Raw genomic sequence first — 20,734 nt, 5'->3', positions numbered from 1 at the left:
TTAAAGCAAAGAAGCCTAGTATTGCAACTCACACTAGGGAAAGAAAATGTGGAGAAAAGGGTTTGGGAATACTGTAGAGATACATCCACACTGCAATGAATGGATATACTGTAGTAATTGCCGTCTTCTAGTAACTCAGTCTCATTATCAGTGCTCATAATGGGAATTGTCACATTCATAAAGTCTTGAGGATGAGTATTGCATGCAAAAAAGTGGAAATGTGACGACAACAGCCAAACCCCTTATTTAAGTAATTTTGTTGTTTGGAATACAAAAGAAATCTTGCACCTTGCTAAGGTATTAGCAGAATAACAAGAGCCTCAGATGTGTGTATGTGTATTTAGATACACAAATATTATTCCTCTGGACAGCCTCAGTGTTGTGTTTCTGTCTTATATCCCTGTAGAAACCACTGCTATTTTTCCAGGACAGAATTGGAATTTTTTTGTTGTTTGTTTGACTGCCTTTTACAAAGTGTTGGAATTACAGCAGTCCCTGTAGGTGCTTTCTCTCACTAGCACAGACTTTTTTTTATGGCAACCTGTTCTTTCCTGCTTAGAACTCTCATTATCCATGAAATTAAAATCTGCCTAAAAATCTTTATATGCTCTAACCACCAAAAGTGGCAAGCAAGTGATGCAACTTTATCTGTTTACAATATGGACTTCTTTATATGAACTGTGATTCCATCATAATCAATGGAGGGGAAACACGCACTTTCAAGACACAATTTATCTGACTTATTTCAGGCACTGGCTTCAAGATTATATAATTTGTGCGTTAGAGCCTTTCATTTAGAGCCTCCATAAGAAGAGGATGACTGGATGTTTACATTATATGGCACTACAGTAATTTAGATAAATGCCACCCATGTGCAGCAGGATTCTGAAAGGAGGCTGAGTCACAGAGTAATGTATCTTCAGACAAGAGTCCAGGGAAGGGACAGACTTGGGCCCAGGAACAAGAAAATTAAATCCAGACTGACAAAACAAGGAAAGTTAGACTTTGAGCCTTAACCACTTAGCGAATTCACAGTATTTGTCTAACTTGTTCTGAATTTTCCACACTGAGTCATCAATTAATGATAACATTTACCAAAAACATGTTGACATTTTCTAACTGCACAACCTCTTGAGAACATTTCTTGGAATGTAAATGGTAAGAATAATGCTATTTTACAATACAATAACATTTTATTTGGGGGGGAGGGGGGAGCTGCTTTGTTTTGGGGTTTAGTTTCTGGGGAAATTTATCTTGAGGAAAGCATTCCATTGAGTGGTAGAAAATGTAATCCTCAGTCATGAATTCTTGGGAATGATTGAAGGAAACTCCTTATAAAACTTAAAAAACTAACATTCTCTCATATTCTGTGTAGAAGGACGAGTAGCTTCAATTTTGTCAGCAAGGACTTTCCAGAGCTTCCAAGAACTTTGTTTCCATTTCTCTGCCACTTCTTTGAGAGGACAAATGAGTACAGATGGGTAATCAAATCTCTGTCAGGGGGAGGAACTGAGCAAGCAGCAGCTTCTGATGCTCACATGGTTACCAAGACACTTTTGAGTCCCAAATGCCTGCAACGTGTAGTCTCATCCCAGAGCTGACAAAAAAAGCCCACTCAGAAGCAGTCTTCATTTCCTGCCTGCAAACCAGTTCTAGAGCTTCTGAAATGTGTGACATATATCTGTTGAGATGATACAGTCAAACCAGGACTACAGCCAATTTTACTGTATAGACTATGCTCATAACACAAATTCTTGATTTATTGAACTGTTTATGAGAATATCATCAAGAACTCAGTTAATCAGAAGGGTTCCAACATCAAGATCCTCAATATTTTGGAGCCTGGATCCCACAGACATGAATGCTGTAAGTGTCTAATAGATGTCTAAATACTTCTGAGAATCTTGCTCCAGTTGGCTTTAACCATCTTTGGATCTGATCACATATGTTTGGATAAATAAATTAAACTTTGGGACTTTTCCTGTAAAAATAACTGTACCAAAACATCACAGATGATGCTGAATGTAAAACTAAATCCTGTGCATTTTCTCATAGCTATACTGACCTAGAAAGGCTAACAGGGGTACCACTACCCTTTGCCTAACAAAACAAACTGAATTTAGACAGAGAAAAGGTTTTTATAATAAAGCTGTGTCTATACGTTGAGCTTTCTGACCATGTATCTTTTGTGCCAGATGTAATAAAAACCTAACACACTGCTCCGCAATCACTTATTTCAATGTGAAGTATCCAGCATGGAAAGAAAACTTTGGCCTAGACATCTGAGGTCCCATGCAGATGCTGTTGATGAATCCAAAGTTTGCAAAATAAACCAATGTGTGTATCTTGCAGTGTCTAAATTCCTAAAGCATTGGAAAGCTAAGGCTTCTTCAAGCTTAGATAGAAATTGAAGGGCAGATGTTTTGGGCTTTACCGTTCTCGTGCCTATTTTGTATCTGATTGTGCATTCAGGCCCTGAGCCAACAAAGTGTCAGTGGAGCTCCTCTGAGGTTCAACGACACACACGTGCCTGAACAATTTTGTGGAGCAGTGGCATAACACTTCAACACTTTAACAAAGCCATAAGATGATGATAGTTCTTGGCATCTGCTGAACTTGGACCCAATGGTAGTCTGTACATACTCAGCCTAAAACATTTTAGTGGGTTCACACCAAAATAGGAGGGGGAGCAACGCCAATGGTCTTTTCCAAGCTGAATCACAGAAAGAAAAGAGGAGGTCAAGAAGAGAGCACTTTAACAACTTTCTTGACCCTTTGCAACTTATATTTTGTGTATAACATTTTAGATTAATGTGTATCCAATTTCTTTTTCTGCTGCAGAGTCTGTTAAAGAAGGGGATTATATTTTGTAGAAACATTACTTAAACATTCTATGCAGATGTATTGAGTTCTGTAAGAGAAATGTATTTTCTATTTTAATACATTATTTTTACAGTGTAATAGTGGAGTAATGAACTTTGCAGAACATTTAAATGTTAGCTCACTGGCTCAAGCAGATTGAGAGCTGAATGCCAAGAAATTTCTCTTAATTGCACAGGTGTCTTATAAAATGGCCAAATGTCTTTTGATTGAATCCAACTTAAGCATTAACAGTTATTCAGAAATAAACAACCATACTTAATCTTGGGAAAGTAACAGAAGAGTGGATTTAATAATACGTTATAATACTCTTGTAGTTCGTTGCCAGTAAATGAATGACAAATGACGAGACTAGGAGTGGAACAATCAGAATTCCTGAGGACTGGGCTCATGTTCATGCCATTCCCATGCATTCAGTCAGAATCTGGCCATCATCTTCAAAAGACAAAGGCAGATTTTTGCAAATACCTCTCCTGGTGTGAGTTCCTCAGTATATCTTCATTTGCAGTGCCCTAGAACAAGAAGAAGCTTTGTTTCATTGTTCAGCATTTTATTATGGATTTTGTATTCCATAATTTAAATCAGCATCAAAGGCCTACACACAGATGGGCCCACAGGCTTGGTAATTGCACTGTTGATGGTAACACCTAGGAAACTGTTCTCATAGTGAGAAAAATCTTATTTACAACAGGATTTTGTATTATTTACAGAAATAGGACTAATTTCCATTAGCAAGCATTATGAAGCATGGTTTTGAAGAAACTAGGAATTTTTGACCCAGGGTCCTTGCCTTCCATACTGCTACATCTACATTTATAGACATGTTTGTAGATGCAGATGCAACTCCCTCTGCTGCTAAATCCATTTCTCCTGCTTTTTTCCCCAGGTAATTTAACTGAGTTTATTTCAAGTAATTTATTAATTAATCTCTCAGTGCTTGGTATTAGGTATTTTTCTGTCCTTATCTGCAAACTTTTCAAAGCAGCTTTACTGATGTTAGACCCTGACCTTGAAAATTACAAGATATCAACTTATATGAACATTTTTAGGATTTCAAGGACTTCTCCTGTCCAAAGTTGGGCTAAATTGTGATGACAATGATAATGGTGGTGTGACCTGAAATTACTTTCAAGAAGCTGCAGAGTGGAACAGCTGAATAGTTTCTTTTTAATAGTTTTAATATACTCAGTGTTTACTTTTATTTCAACTATTTCTATTTATTTTTATTGCAAGTTAGCACAACTTAGCACAGCATTGGGGGTCATAATTTCATCTTTCTTTTCGTACAAAGACCCACATAATATATATAGCAGATGTCACTTATTTTCAAACATATTTCAGTAAAGGAAGTAAAGAAAAATGAACCTTTCCTGTAGACAGTTTCAGTTTTGACAAACTGGAGTGTTTTAATGAGGGTAGCTGAACAATCTCTTAGCTGCTACTAGAAGAAAATATACAGAAAGTGTGTACTGAAGGAAGAGCAGACTTTTAATTTAGAAACGAGCATAGAATCATCTTGGTTACACATACAGTTTCCAGCACAGTTATTCAAAGACTATTTGAACATGGATGTGTGTGTACCAAGGTACTATTACTGTCTTATTCACCCTAATTGACATCACGTCATTCCCCTCTCTTTAATCAACTGCATTGTGTTCTGCATTAAGAAAAATACATTTTTCCCTACCGTCTTCTAATAATTCCTTAATTTATGGTCACCACTGCTTCTGCTTCCTGTGATTTGAATTCAGACACACTGTTATAACAGCAGGGTCCTGTAGCTAGTTTGTGCAGCATTCATCTAAGAACTTGCAAAGTAAATATTATTCAGGTGTAAAATAGGGAGGGGGCACAATCAGGAAGCAAGGTGTAATATGTAAAGTTGTGTCCCAGTGGTTTCCTTGCCTTGATGCCATTGCTTCTAGGATGATTTGTTAGAGGCACAATGTTTTGCATAAACTGTTTCCCCTCTTCAGAACACCATTATAGTTTCCATGCTACGTAATTTCACATGCCACTTTCTCCATGGCAGAATCTGAACCCCTTCACATAGTGCATGAAAGAATACGAGCAACATCTGTCGTAGGTGGTTTGTTCTTTGTCTCATCTTCTCCCCGGAGAGAGAGCTGTGTATGTAGTGGATAGTGATATAAATAATGGATTATTCCTTTCCTAGTCAAACTAGGGAAAAAAAAATAAAAAAATGGGTTTATCCAGACTGAAATTTGTTTTATTGTTTTTCCTAAGCACAATGTTAAAAGGAAAGTCAGTGGCATATCAAACTTTCCATTCAGTTTCAGAGGAAACATTTTGGTTCTGCAGAACAGACAAAAGAAATGAGAAATGAAAGGTTAGATTCATAAAGCTTTGTGGGAGAAGAAGCTAGCAAAGAGACCTCTTCATGTCTAGCAACTCAATGATTATAACACTCAGCCCAGAACATGACATACTCAAATCATTGCACATCTGGGTTCCAGATGATGCTCGTGGATTAAGTCATTGTTCAGGGCAAAATGGGGCAGTCTTCACAGGAGGAAGTGAAAGGTCCCAGCCTGACAGGGTCTTCTTGGTGTTTATGGCAATTTCCTAAGACAGGATATCCCCTTTTCTTCTGCTTTTACAAGGAATGACTTCTGTTTTCCATCCAAAATATATAGCAACTTTGAGTAATGCATTAATAATTTCAAGATTACTAGAACCACAGTTATTCCAGAAGAAAGCTATATTTACAGGGAAATAGTATGTTTTTTGGTAAATACTAGTTATCTCCTACTTTTTGGCTTATTCTTCAGGAGTTTCTGCATGATTGTCATTCTATTTAAGCAGTTGTTTACTAGTAAATAGTAACTTAAAGGATTTTTCAAGTCGTACTGTTATATAAGGTTATTATAATCCTTCTGGTTCTAAATGAAAGAATCTTTTTACAAGGTGAATTATTCCTAGGAAGGATTTTAACACCAGAGAGGATCAGCCATGATATAACTAGCACATCTTGGTATTCCCATAAGCTGTACTTCTCTTTACCTCTAGCCATGTGATACTCTGAAGTGCAGGAAATTGCTTCTTACTGTTAAAAACAAGCAGTTCTGTGAGCAGTGGAGCTAACGAAACCTTCTTTCTGATGGACTGTGTTGTACCTTTCCTTTATTCCCTCCTTGCCTCCAACAACAACGGCCTCAGCTCTGACCTGTATCCCTTGGATAGCCCATCTCATTAGCAGCAGGCTATCAACAGCATGATAGTAAGGCTATGGCTGGTTGGGAGCTCTTCATGTGCTCATTGCCCAGAACTGCTGCTAAACAGAATATTTATCAGCTGAGATCTTTCTGTTTTTTCTTCACTAATATAAACCTATGTCTTCTACCTGATTGCTGAGATTCACACAAATTTGATTCTCTCTGAAATAGCAGTGTTTCTGTCAAATTTGGTTGAAAGTGACAAGTGTCATCAAAGCTGATTGGGTTGAGGGGCACTAACAGACAGGTAAATTCAACTGAATTCCTATTGCTTGCATAGGAAAATAGTATGTAAAGGGAAATAAATTAAACTAAAAGACTTCCAATTTCATCTATATTTAAAAAATAAATCAAGTAGTAGATGTCATGATGTCAGGTGCGTGTTTGTGGCACTGGAGGCTATAGTTTTTGGGGTTCCAGTTTTGGCCCATTAATATATTTTGTAGTCTCAAAGCAGTCTTTACTAAACTCAGCCTTCATTTTATCTAGTTGAAAATAACAGGTATAAAAGGCCACTATTTGGATATAGTGAAAAAAAACCAACCCACCACTCCATGGTTCCCAATACTGATGTTCAGATTTCAGGTCTTCTGGTCACTTCCTCTCTGACCCTGAGCAAGTCATTAGTAGATCTGAAGTAGGTCAACATTCTGTTAATAAAAGATAAAAAAAGAAAAGAGAGAGGAAAATAGAGAAAAAGACAAGAAAAAAAGAAGCAGCTATATCAATATATCTATCCATAACTATCTTTCAAATTATACACAACTCAGATGCTGGCAACAAGATCAGTACAACATTCCTCTTGAATGGAGTAGCAAGGCTACATTATTGCAGAAGTACTTCCCTCTGAAAGAACTCCTCTTTTTCCTTTCCAGTGTGAATTTAGTGGCATTGTATTGCTTCAGGCTGCTCTCTGTATCACAAGCCTCTCAGATCACATCTAAGTTCTTTCTCCAGTTTTTATTTCTGTATTTTCCTGCAATTTCATTGTACAATGCTCTATTATTTTGTTAATGACAGGGTTACTTATTTACAAAGAAAAAAGTCTCTTAGAACTAAGTGCTATTCCTATTGCAATAATTAGCAATATGAAGATCTTGTTCCTCTTAACTACGATGTCTGGAAAGAGAAGAGGCAGTGCAGGATGTTTCCTAAGTGTGTCAATCAAAATAATTTTTACTCTTCCTTTTCTCTCTCTGTCTTCCCTTGAGTTTCACAACTGCATTGCTGCAAAAAAATGGGGACCTGATTTTATTATTATTTTTACTAATTTTGCCCCTATGATTATTGCATATTTTTCAGGGCAGAGAGACTTTTATCCTAAACAATAATGTTATGGAACAAAATGGACAAACCAGAATTTTTTTTTAAGATTGTTCATGTTTTAGTAGTCTGTGAATTCCCCCAGTAGAGGTATTTTTATTACACGCTGGGTGCTATGATATAGAAACGTCTACATTCACTCTGGAGAGCAGAGAGGTTTCTGCTGTTACTAAATCTTATTTTAAGATACAAAACTCCCTAAATCTTTGTGGGTCCAGTATCTATAAATCTCAGTTTGGATATGTCCTTGACTGTTCTCTGATCAACACCTTTGAATTGCAGTGCCAAACTAAATATAAATGACAGTTCCATATTCACAAATACAAAGTCTCAAGTGTACCTTATTTTTTACCCATTTACATTCTGATTACAGAAAAGCATGATTTCCAGTGTTAACATCAAATATCCTCCAGCAATATAAATCTTAATTACTGTATGCTGGAAGTACTACTAACAAATGCATGAGGTACTTTACAAGGAAGTAAGTGTGTCCCTATGTACACGTAAAGTATTTCAGCAATTTCTTTCCTGCAGCTAACAAGACCTAAATCTGTTTAATGGTGAGCAATCTCTAAGAAGCAATATAACGTGGATAATTATTCAGACCTTTAGGTTGTCTTCCTAGTTTTCTTTTAACAGTGTTTTTCTGGAAAACATCCACATTAGATCTGACATCTAGTGAACTAATGATCTATGAATGACAATCATCATTTAAAATTATTCATAAAACAACTTAGACTGAAGTTGTGAGTCTGGATGATCCCGTATGCTGGGAAGTCAGGTGCAGAGATACTTCAAAACTGTTCAGCAGAAATCAGTCACCAGCACATTTATGCAGGAGAAAGGTTTAAGGGAAATAACACTTCAAATGTGTTAATCAGAATTTGTGTTTCTGCAGGCAGAGAAAGCAGATAAAATGGCACTGGAATGGAGAGAATTGCAGCTCTTCGTGTTAGTGGCTGAAACGTTACTTGTACTCAGACTTCTTTTAGCCTATCGCCTAGAAATAAATGATAAAGCAAGAGTTTCAAATGCCCTTCTAATTGTTTTGCATTTCTTATGGTTGGGAGGACAATAGTTATGTCTTCATGGATCTGCAGGTAGTGAGAAAAGCTCGCTGTTCTTTATTCATTTTACGGAGCCAGAAATGCAGGGACAGCTTGCCTTCCCCGGGAACTCACCACTCAGACAGCACAGGCTCTGCTGGCACGACTGGTGCTGGATGACTACTTTCCGAGAGACATCTATCCGCAGGAAAAGTGATACAGGACTGAAGAATGCCTTCCTGCAGATAGCTCGAAAATATGCATGGCCATGATGCAGAGACAATTACCCCAGCAGAGGAACATTCAAAGTACTCTTCAGGCAAACTGCCTTAACTCCGCTCTTTTCACCACTCTTGCTGCTGCTGCTGCATATATTTGCCATTGGTGCTCCTAACGGCAAGCCCTTTTCTGTGAGGTAGTCAGAGAGGATGCCAGGCATCCTGGGGAAGCATCAAGGCACAGAAGAAACAGCAGAGGTTCAAGCAGTCCAAACAGTATATATATTTATATTTTAAAGTTTCTTTTCTTTTTCTTTTCTTTTTTTTTTTTTTTAACATTGAGCTAGAGAAGTAGTGAGCAGTAATAAGTAATATTTTTGTCCTCAGTTAACATCTTTTGGACATTAGTGGCTAGTTGCAAGGGACAGCAAACCCTGTTCTCCTTTAAGTAATTTCTATACATTCCAATGGACGTTGATTAATCGCCATAAAATATTTTTTCTGATTCTTTTTCAAAACCTTGAAGTGAACAAAAGTTCATCTACAGCAAATATTTATAGTCATTTTAAGCCATTTTAACCTTCTTTGGCAGCAGACAGAACACGCTTCTCTGCTCTACAGCTTTTCAGCACCTTGCTTAAAATAACAAATTGCCCCCTTCTGCTCTGGGATTGCCTAGCCAGATATAGGGATAAATAGCTCCTTAAAACCTCAGGACATTTCTCTTGTTGCTTTGGCTAATCCACTACCAATCCTGTCATTATCATTCACTGAAGAAAATGTCACAGCTAATGTACTGTAAGACCACGATTTCAATTCAAAATCACTGTATGGACACTACTTCTTTCTACAGGCTATATAACTACACATATAATGTCTTTATCCACACGTATAAAAAAATAGTTCATTGAAGCTGCTTGGGCACTTAGATAAGAATGTCTTTGCAGGATGAAGTACTCGGCAACATGTCAAATTCTTCCAGATTCCCCTCTAGCACTGCAATGTATCCTTGCCACATGGACAACCATGGTGGAGCTCCAAGAAGGACAAAGAAAAGCGATTTAACAGAGGCAAAGATCTAATATTAAGCCATCTAGATTGTGCTCATCTAACACAAACTGGATTTTATAGCTCTGCAGTGTGAGTAAATATCATTTGATTGTTTTAGTGAATCTGCATCACTGTATAATTATCAGCAGGCAGTCAAAATCAGAGGTGGCTGACATTTCAGGAAATTTTTGACATTTGGGAAAAAATAAATGAAAAAAATGGGAGAAGTTTCTGAAATGTTTCCTTTAGATTTTGACCATGTCTATTTAAAGTTTGCAACTTGGGAAGCTAAATTTAGGCTTCTATATTCATAACCTCAAGTTAGCAGACAGATTTCAGGAAGGTTTTTTTCTTCTTTTTTTTTTTTTTTTTTTTTTTTTTTATTTTTCATGTTCTCAGCTCCCACCAATCTGAGGGGGAGCAGCCTGCTTAGCGTTTCTCAGAGTTAAGTGCTAAAATGAGACGGTTTCCATTTTGCGATCAAAACTAATACACTGAGAATCATGGGAATAGTGGGAATCCACCTGTTTCATCCACAAGAGATACGAGTCTGCGGAAATCTTCCTCTTGAGTATTTCCTGCAGTAGCTCGTAGTCTAATCCTTAATGGTTTGTAATTTAATACCTGCTATTTCTGGGGATTTGATAGCCATTACAGCAGATGTTTCAGCTGGTTGCGCTGTGGCTCAGTCTGAGCTTTGCAAAGCTTGGCAGCTCCAGCCCTGCACGAGACTACAAACCTCTGTTTTGCCATTGTCAGGCCTGAGGTAACTCAATAACAAGGTGAAACAGCTCGGTGCACCAGGATGGATAACCATTTGGCTGGGTTTGTATCTGAGCTAGTGAAATCACAATTTCCCCTGTATCATTTTCACCCGAAGATATAATAAATTGGCTTAGGATTGCTCACCTTGAGAAACCAGCCCAAGCTCTTGCTTTGTGAAGAAGCACAAAACTAAGCAAAACTGCAGCTCAGTTTCATTACCAACACTTTGTTCAGCTGCAATATTAAAACATTTTCTTTCTACTTTTATCTTTCAGTTGTCACCTTCCCTAGCAAGGAACCCTTTTCTTTCATCAGGGCTTTAGAAATAGTGCCAATTTGTTTCCACCTCCTCTCTGTACAGCTGTGATCTTTAATCCCTGGTATCAATCTCTTTTTCTGTGGTTCCTGCCTCACTCTGTAACCCCTGCAACCTTGGAGCAAATGAGTCTATTTTTGTCTCTGGGGATTTGATGGCAGATAACACAGTTATTAGGGACATATTTTTCTTGCTCTTATAATGATGATCTGCCTTCAGTAATTTTTCCATGACTAAATAGCCAGCATGGCTAGAGGGACACTCTGACACGTTTTTCCTGGGTGTGCAGATTGCTACTTCCCCGCCCACCCCCCACCCCCCCCCACCCCCCACCCTTTTTTTTTTCTTTCTTCTCTCTGAGATATTTATTTCAATTTCTGATTCATCCAATCCCCTGGTATGACTTATCCATTCATGTGTAGCTTATAGCTGTCAACATTTACAGTAGGCTGCTCAAATTTATTGCTGACCACTGATACAGCTATAATTTCATTTTGGACAAATAACTTAAGCTCTTTTACATTCCCACAGTGGAGTTCTTATGCTAGCACCCCAGGAAAGAAATCCCCACTGCAGCATTTGTGTAGCTTTCCTGGATTGTAGCACAGTGTTATAAAGAGAGGCTGGATACACTGGAAATGACCTGTTACTGTTTTCTCTCTGATGTATCAAAACCGTGCGGGATCACAGCTGAGTATGAGCTGAGGGAAGAGAAGGTGTCTCAGATGATGACATCCCCCAACATTTATAATGCTGAAGAGTGAAAGCCACATTTGCAAAATCCCACAGGCGACTTGCGCAGCCTGAAGAACATGAGGTATGTGGTGTGATACATGGGATGTATGTGATCCATGAGATCCAAGTGGAAAGTTTCATCTAATATTTGAACTGCAACATCATGGATTATCTTCAGCTTTTGAGGGACACCAATTATAGCTTTGGTTAGCATTCTCTTGTGCACTGATGACAGTTTTTTATTATGAAAAGATACAAGAAAAAAAAAAACAATCAAAAATAAAGAACTCCACTGTTGTGTTGTCACTAATACCAGCCTATCAAAAACCTGGTTTGTTTCTAATCAGGTTGGCTGGTGAGATATTTTCTGAACAATATCGACTTGGTTTTGATCGGGTTTTAGTATTTTTTCCTCTACATTTTCACAGTCTTTTGTAAACGTAAATCATCTTGAATGAAAAGAAAAAAAGCTCTTGAACTCTTCTGAAAATGATGTCCTCAGCTTTCTGTCCAAACATGGTTACTTAAAGTTGGGGGTTTTTTTGTATTTTGGATAAGTAATCTTTTTTAGCACCATGTCCTTTAATACCTTTATATGTATGTGTACACATATATATATTACATATATAATATTATATAGTATACGAAAAAGAACTTATCATAGCTTTAAGTTCAGACAAATTGCCAAATTTCTCTCAGATTCTTGCCTGGTAGAGGAAGGTTTTCCAAACATTTTGATCCTAGAGGTCACTAAGAGCCTCCAAGCTTTCCTTCTGAACCACCGCAGCCACTCAGAAATGATGACAGTGCTGAAGGAATAAGCCATGTTGTTTGTTATAGTTCCATGGGCTCCTGTAGGGGAAACACTGCAAGAACCATTTCATGGTGCTTTCAGAAAAGGGAGATAGCCAGCTGGACTATTTTGGGAAATAACTTGTGTAAATGCATTTTACCTTCCTTACATTTCTAAAAATTAGAAATATCCAAAGATACATAGGAATCTCTTATTTTCTTCCTGTTAATATGATCTCATTCACTGATGTCCCTTGTTGTTCCTTTTCATGCACAGTTCACTCTACTTATAGCTGAATCAAACCAAAGGACTTTCTGATGCTGGAAAATTAGTCCTCAAACTCATTGCTGATTGTTATTGCAATTAGCCGGATGTTTAACCTAACTTCCAATTTTATTATGATAGAAATCTAGCTTTCAGCTTGTGCTGCAAACACACATGATGTACCAAGACAGAACTCCTTCTGGAGGAGCCAAGAAAGACTTCAGGAAGCCCTGAGCAACCCTGATCGCTTTCTGTGTTCCGATAGGAAGCATCTCATAGAAAAGAAAGCTTAAACAAGTCAGGATATGACCATAATATTTTCTTAGTAAAGTAGGGTATAGTCAAGAAAAATGCCGTGGTGACTTGGTTAAAGGTATTTAAAGAGGATGTGCGCTAAGTATTTGGTCACAGGTGACTAAGTCTACTCTTTTCCTGCTTGGTTAGTTTTATGACTTTCTCTGCAAGTTGTCAGAAAAAAAGGAAACTGTGTGACAAATCTTTCCTTTTTTCTTTTTCAAATATGTGAGTGGGTAAAGGCAACCGAGTTTGGTGGGAAAGGCAGACTTGAATCAGTTGAACATTATTCATTATTCAGTAAGACACTAGAAAAGCCCAGAGAAGCATACTTCTAGAGAAAAAGCTTGTCCAATGTGCCAAAACTAACATCTGAGAACTTCTGCATGAGGCAGTACTTCAGCTCCAGAGACAGAAACAGGTATCTCACAGATTTCACTGTCTTCTTTCTTAGTTCAAGAAGACATAGCCTCTTAATACGTTCATAGTGAGGTCACTAATAATAACTGTAGTCTCTGATGATGTACCTTTTGATTGTGAACAGCTTTTGTCAGAAGCCAAACTTTGGACTTTTGTTTTGTTTGTTTGTTTTTTTTTTCTAATTCCCTGTTTCAGAGAAAACTGAATCAATCTTTTTTTTCTTTTTTGCTTAGGTCCAATAACTCTCCCAACAGTGATTCTTCACTCAACATTTGGCTGGGAGTGGAATTTTAATTTCCTAATCAGCCAATGTGAGCCTTGCTGTTCAGACTTCATTTTAGCTGTCTCAGGAATTTAGTAGGTTAAGATCATTTCTGTCTCAGTGGGATATGTAGCTCCTGATTCACATTTTATAGCACCACAGTTGGATTATTGCTACTTTGTGTTTGCAGCCTTCTTTGACCATTCATTGCCTAAGTCCCTGGTTTGCACAAAATTTGGCATCTAGATGGTCACTTGCATACATCAGCTTATCAGGCTGCAATTGAGGATGCTACACTGGCTTCCCGTCAAATGCATAATTGCTTTTGCAGTGCATGCATACTACTCACATCTTGTTTTCATCTCCACTAACCTCCCTGAACAGCTGATCAGTCACTGTCCTTGTAACTGAGACTTGTAGTTGCCCTTTGTTAAAGATTTGATATTTTTTTAATATAAATTGCTTCCCATCAGAGTTATGAGAAATTTAATTTTTTTTCGGTTTTGGGTGGGTTTGTTGGGGGTTTTTTTTGGTTTGTTTTTTTTTTTGATGCCTCATCTTGACTTCTCTAGCAGAAGTTCTGTTTAATTGTAATGTAGTTTAAGTGTATAATGCCATGTGTTGCTTCTGCATGAAGTGTGCTATATAAATGCAAATCAGCTAATTAATTCATAACAACAAGTATTATAGCAACACATTGACTGTCATGCTCCGCAGTTTCGAGTTGAACACTGTGTATATTACTTGTTGGTAAAGGAACTGCAGCAGGAGGGTTAATAATTTTAAATCTAAGTAGCCTCGGATGTTTATACAGACCTGTGATTGTCTATTTGAAGCATGTACAGATTAAGGGACCAATGTTTCCATTCTCATCCTTAGCTGACATCTTTCTGTGTGAATGTGGGAGAAATCAATTCTTTGGATGCTTTCAGACATCACCTGTTTGTGAAATGGGGATAATGATCCCTTTTCCTCTGCAGACGGTACACAGAGAGCAATGGATAAATTGAGTTGTGTAAGTGGAAAGTACTGAACATTATATAAATTCTGAAGAAATCATGCTGAGTTCAACTTTAATATTCTGGTGCAAAGATTAAATCACAATGATAAAATTACATTAAAATTACTCTCTATTTCTCAACTGTTTCTAAATCCAGTCTATCTACAAGATCTAAAATGCTCTTAAATTTCAACAAGTTATATGTAAGCCACTATCTGACAGGCACAAAACTCTCCCTTCTGAGACAGTCTTCATGTGAATGGTTGGAGTATCATCTTCATCTTTGCTCAGAAAGGCAAAATTTTTATTTAAAAATATTTAATTTTAACCTTGTCACTTTAATGGCAAAAGCACTCAGAGGAATATGAGTGCATGAAATTCCCTTCATATGCTTCCAGTGGACACTGAAATCCACGGGAATGCTGCTTTGTGTGCATTAATGGTAAAAGTCTGACTGCTCAGAGGACTTCAAAGCAAGAGTTTTGTCACTGTTGGAACAGTTCTCTAAACAGAATTTCACAAATAGAAAATAATTTCTGTTCAGCTTCTCAGTGGAGAGTGTTGGCTAGTTTTTGAGAAAGAAATAGAGAGCAACCAAAGAGTTTAATACCTTCAAGACAATCAGGTTTTAGAAAGTTTGTAAGGAAAAGTCTGCAGACAATGTACACAAAACACAAAAAAAGAGCCCAAATATTGTTCTTTTAGAATGTGTGGGTGGAAACATCATCACTGATTTTTATACTCTACTGCAGGTTTTCGGTACAACAGCAGAACGGCTGGTATTCAAGCATTTTTACTAATGCTTTGTGTAGCAGTTTCTCAACGTTTCTCTCCATTGCATGAAGAAAAGCTGAGACCCCAGACTCCTGTCCCTAAAACAATAACTGTAACCCGAGTGCAGAAATGTCCATCCTTTCTGTAGCTGAATACTTGCAGCTGAGTGATGCACATTAGCCCTTGCACAGCTGCCAAGTCAGATTTGCCCTGTATCAGCTTCTCACAAACAGCAGTCAGCAACCACAGTGCTCTAAGGTGCGTGGGGTGCACCTGGATCAGGAGGAAAACATTGGAGAGATAAAAGCAGTATTTTCAGTTGGAGTGGTTCCTGTTATTTTTCTTCTCTTTCAATGGTATAATACACCCTAAACTCAGCATTGTTCCCTGCAATTCTTTCTAAATAACATCAGAAGAGTGACACAGCTGCCCCAAATTCTTTGTTTTCCACCAGCCTTCAGAAACTCATCAGAATAAATATCTCCTCTACCTTCATCCTACCAAACCTTTCCTCAATTTATCAAAGAGTTATTAACAACCACTCTCCAATGTAATTTCAAAATAAGTGAATGCTTTATATGATTATGTTTCCAAGGTCCAACAGTTTATTAAATGCTTCTTTATGAACACATTTCCCTTCTCATTTTTATGTGCAAATACACTTGTGTATGTTCAAATACAAATGCATATGCATGCATATTAAACACGACATATGCAGCTATGCATATTTTTCTGTGCCTCACTGTTTCTGTACACATATACAAACTGAAAGAAAATGCTTCATGTTTAGACACAAACATCTAATACAGCAAGAAGAAAAAGAAAAAAAGACACACTTAAATTGCCCAGTTATGGAGAAAATCCCCAAGTGAAAGACTGAAAAATTACATTAAAAATATATAATGACATTCAAAAATATATATATTAACTGTGTAATTATGCAAACCATCATATTTCTTTCTACTGTTTTGTTGCATAGTTAAATTAAATATATGAAGGGTGCAAAAATATTTGTATTGTACAAAGGGAGTTAAACACTTCAGATTGCTAAAAACATTATCTTAATTATCCGCATATTATGCTCAGAAGAAAATCATTAGCTTTCTCTTTAGAAGGACCATCAATGCCAAAAATGCTTCTTTCCAGAAAAGTGGGTTTTGGGAAAAATGCTCAGAACAACTCATACTTAAGCCATGAATAGTTTTCTTTGGACCTTTTGCTTTTAAGCACTTCAAAATTAACTTAGCTAGAGACAGAAGAATCTTCCTCCAAGCATCTGTGAACCTCTGGAAAAAGATTGACTCCTTTGGCCATTTATTAGCAATGAGAGAGAGTGGCAAAGATATGTCATATGAGGAAAATGAACGATCCACAGCATAAGAGAAATGTGATGAGAACTTAAATGTCAACACATTATTGTAACAAAACTAGATCAAGTAGTTACAGAAAGACAGACAGAAAGAAATGGGGGACTCTGAATTGCAGCCATCCGAAACTGAGGTCTCTAGTTTAGCTCTTCAACAAAATTCCCTCCCTGATTTAAGAGAGAGGGAGAGACAGATACTCCCAGCAGATGATTCACCCCACTCTCATGTTGGACAAGAAAAAAAAACATGTAGCAATGTTATGCTTAGGACAGGACTTCAGCTTAATTTGGAACAAGAAAACAATGATTTGTGTCCTGAAACAGAGGAGTTATCCATTCGCAAAAGTTACAAGAAATGAGAAAGAAATAGCTGCACCTAATCACATAACTTGGTATTAAATACTTAATTAAACAAAGGACAGTTTTTAATCAGTACAGCAGATGAACTATGATCCTACAAAACATGTCTTGAACAATTGCAAATAGTGCAAAAATAAAGAAGACACAATTTGTTGGTAGGCGTAAGAGTTCAAGTGAGCCAAACCAATATCAGTATTTGTGAATTCTTACTTTCTAAATATAAGAAATTTTGGGTTAAGACAAGACTTGACTACAGGAAGGTCACGGGCATAATTTTTGGCTCTATTAGTGATTTTCAGTGTGGCTTAAGGTATATTATTTAATATGACCTTTCCTCATGGGCAAAAGACAGTGAAAATATTCTTTTCCACTTTTCTACTCTATCTCATCCACTGAAAATCTTTCTCAACTTTTTAATTATCTAAGGCAGATAAGAAAAAAATTTCCAAAAAAAATTTCCTCCTGTACATTTGTACAGCTTCTGGCACACCTGAATCCCCAAATCCAGAAGTAACTTCTAAGTATTTCTACAACAAACCTGACTGCAATAAAATAGTTGACCTTAAAGGATTCAGGGATTAATAAAACAAAACAAACAAACAAACTAAAAAAACCCAAAAAACCCAAAAACAAACTAAAAAAAAACATGAGGTCTGGGGCTATGAAGATGTTGGCCTCCTCTACTAAGTGAGATTAAGCTCAGAGATCACCCATCCCTCGTGTTAATGACAGTGTTAGTTCTTTAAGAATAAATATTGAGGGAAGAGTTCAGGCATGAAATTCAAACCACCTATTTTTTCAAGCTGCTGTAACAAAACCTAACCTTTTACAAGGTCAGATGAGGCAGAAAGAGAGTGGAGATACCACAGAGTCACTCTAAAAGCCCAAAAGATCATTGAACTGCAGGATTACACCCCCAGAGCAGGGACAGAGCTCAGAATGTGGTTTAACAGATGTGGTGTCATTAACAGTGGGGCTGCTGTCCAGGAATACCAATGGGTGAGTGAAAATGTACAAACTGAATCTGAAAGGTCTGTAAGCTGCCTCTAAAGAAAGCAGGCTTAGCTAATAAATGAACAGGCAGATGCGTATCCTGTTCAGCGGAAACTTGGGAGGGGGGATCTCTTGATTTCTGATTCCTTCTTGCACCATTCCTTCTGCAGCCCCTATCATGTCACATAAGACAGGAGTACTAGAAGTCACCTATGATCTGGAGTACTTCCATAATGCAAAACAAACCCCGGGACATCTGGGACCTTACTTCTGCAGTGCTGAGAACCCAAACCCAAAAATGACCACCAAAAAGTTTGCTTTTAACCTGTCTTTCAGGGCCCCACCAAGCCTCCATTTCCACAACACTTCTAAGGGTTAGCTGAAGTTTCAAAGCATTATCCTAACAGTAAGTGTGCATGTTAGTAATGAGAAATATGTTTTCTCCAGATCTTAATTTAAAATAAAAAAAAGTCTAAGTAGCAATAATGCTGACACAGTTTGTGCTACAAGGAAATTTGTGATCATTGGCAGGCAGTACTTGGTTTATTCATTCATGGAGAAAAAGTACAACACAATATATATACTGTACAGAATTAAGAAAGGATCCTAAACAATCTTATCCTTGAATATTTCTAGCTTTCCTGGTTGTATGTCATAGTAAAACGTGTTATTTACCCAATGGACCAGAGCATTTTCTCTGGAAAAGATGAGCTTGTAATGGAAATGCTGACACAACCTCCACTATAACAGCATGAATGAAGACACTTTAATAACATTTTTATTGCTGTAACATCTTTTAAAAATGAAACACCTGGGACTTCTGCTTAAAAAAAAAAAAAAAAAAATCAGGAGTAGAATTGTAAGTTCTGCTCTCTTCATATGATAGGAAATTAATGCAACAAGCCAAAGACTGGGATGTTAACTTACCTTGACAACATTTAAAATCATTCAATGGAAAGATCATTAATAGACATATTAATATATTTCCCTGGAAATATATTGTTATATGAGTTAACATTTAGAACTTCCTACCTTTTAAAGAGGTGGTGGATTCCTGCTATAACTTCACAGATACAGAAGACACTGTACAGAGAGAGAAGTTTTTGCACTATAGCACAATTATCCTCTGAAATTACAAAACAGGAGTGATGGGGATTTTGTGGAACACTAAGGATAATCTGCAGGGACATATTGGTACATAAGATGTATCTTGAGAATGATGCACAATTAGTAAAAATATGAAAAATGAGTAACACCTTTATAATGACTATGCTGCATTGCATGTGAAGAAGACTGTTTCTAGGAAGTAGTCCAAGCAGTGCTTTGATCTCCTTCCTGGAAAGTCACAACTTTTGGGATTGTAGAGAGAGAAAATGAAGAAAACACAACTCAAATGTCAGTGGGCCAGAAAGGAGAGACTGGGATTATTTCTTGTAGGATTCCCTTACCTTGGAACTTGCATTTCTGAACAAATTACCACCACATTGTTGGGCGAGACAAAGCTGAAGGACAAGTCATGTGAAGCAATCTTATACTCAGAAGTTTGACAAGCATTCGAGCTCAAGTAAAAATGTTGGCAGGGCCCAACTAAGAAGTTCAATGAGTCTTAGGCTTTAGTGTCAAAGTTTATTGTAAACCTTGTTTTTTGCTGACATAGTCTAAAAGATGGTAGGAGAAAAGGCAGCCAAGCTGTCGACCCTTGTAAAGGTTTCAGTTCTATTAGCTCGGTTCTTCTGTGTCTTGAAGTTGGTAATGAATTTATGGAAGGTTGGTGTTAGAAAAACAGTTAGTGAAACTTCATTTGAAAGCCCTTGTTGTTATTAGGGGCTGCTTTCACCTCGTCTAACTTTATTTGTACAATAATGTTTAATACAAGATACATTCCTGTTCTGGTCAACGGACAGTGATGATTCGTGCCATCTTACAACAATGTTCAAGACAGACAGGATGAATTATACTCTTGAGCGGCCAGTCTCCCTGTACAGTCTTCTGAAGGAACCTACACAACCCTCTTAGAGAACCTGTCTATGTTTCACATGCCTCTAGTTTGCTTAAAATAAACTCCATCCTCTTTACAACTGCAAAACCAACTACATTTTCCAACTAACATTTTCATATTAATCTAACTGTTTAAAAGTTGAATATCTGATGATCAGACTAAGCTCCTTATTAGTGGCTCTGGATAACCCACTGAAAAAAGAATAGCAAGATACTAAATATTTAAAAGTGCTTGGACTCCTTCTCACCATTGATGCTAGTAAGATTTTTTCATGTCTCTTTCTTATTCCTCTAAGTGCAAAATTGGGGAAAACTAACTTCCCTATGATGTGAGATATTGTGACAATATGGTCAAAGGTTACATAGCCCTCAGCTAAGATGATTAAAGTAGCTATAGATTTTTAACAAATAAGTAGAAATTATTTGAATTTTTAAGGTGACTTTCAGTGTAGCACAGAGAAAAAGTGACAAAAATTGTGTTATGGATGTGTTATAGCTATTACTGTTACCAAGAACAGTCACTACAAGAGCAGAAGTATTAGATTAAAGTATGAATCCTGAATCCTATCCCAGACCCCTTTTCAGTATCCATCTTGATTCAAATGAAATAGTGTCCTGATTATTTAGCTTTGATTCAGGAT

At 37.2% G+C, this 20,734-nt stretch overlaps 1 protein-coding gene across 3 annotated transcripts in view; it reads right to left on the bottom strand.

Moving 5' to 3' along the window:
- Window positions 1-20,734, bottom strand: part of LOC308065748 (uncharacterized protein) — a 172,084-nt gene that overhangs the window by 125,024 nt on the left and 26,326 nt on the right. For 2 of the 3 annotated variants that reach the window (XR_013928906.1, XR_013928907.1), the window contains exon 3: window positions 1-20,734. This exon is cut by the window's left edge and continues 29,153 nt beyond it; it is cut by the window's right edge. The exons of the other annotated variant lie outside the window; for it this stretch is intronic. The gene's annotated coding sequence lies outside the window, so the exon portion shown is untranslated. 3 annotated transcript variants of the gene reach the window in all.

This window comes from Falco punctatus (genome assembly GCF_963210335.1).
Source record: "Falco punctatus genome assembly, chromosome: 6".
NCBI lineage: Eukaryota > Metazoa > Chordata > Aves > Falconiformes > Falconidae > Falco > Falco punctatus.
The sequence above is the reverse complement of the archived record's forward strand: the minus strand, read 5'-3'. Positions and strand labels throughout refer to the sequence as shown.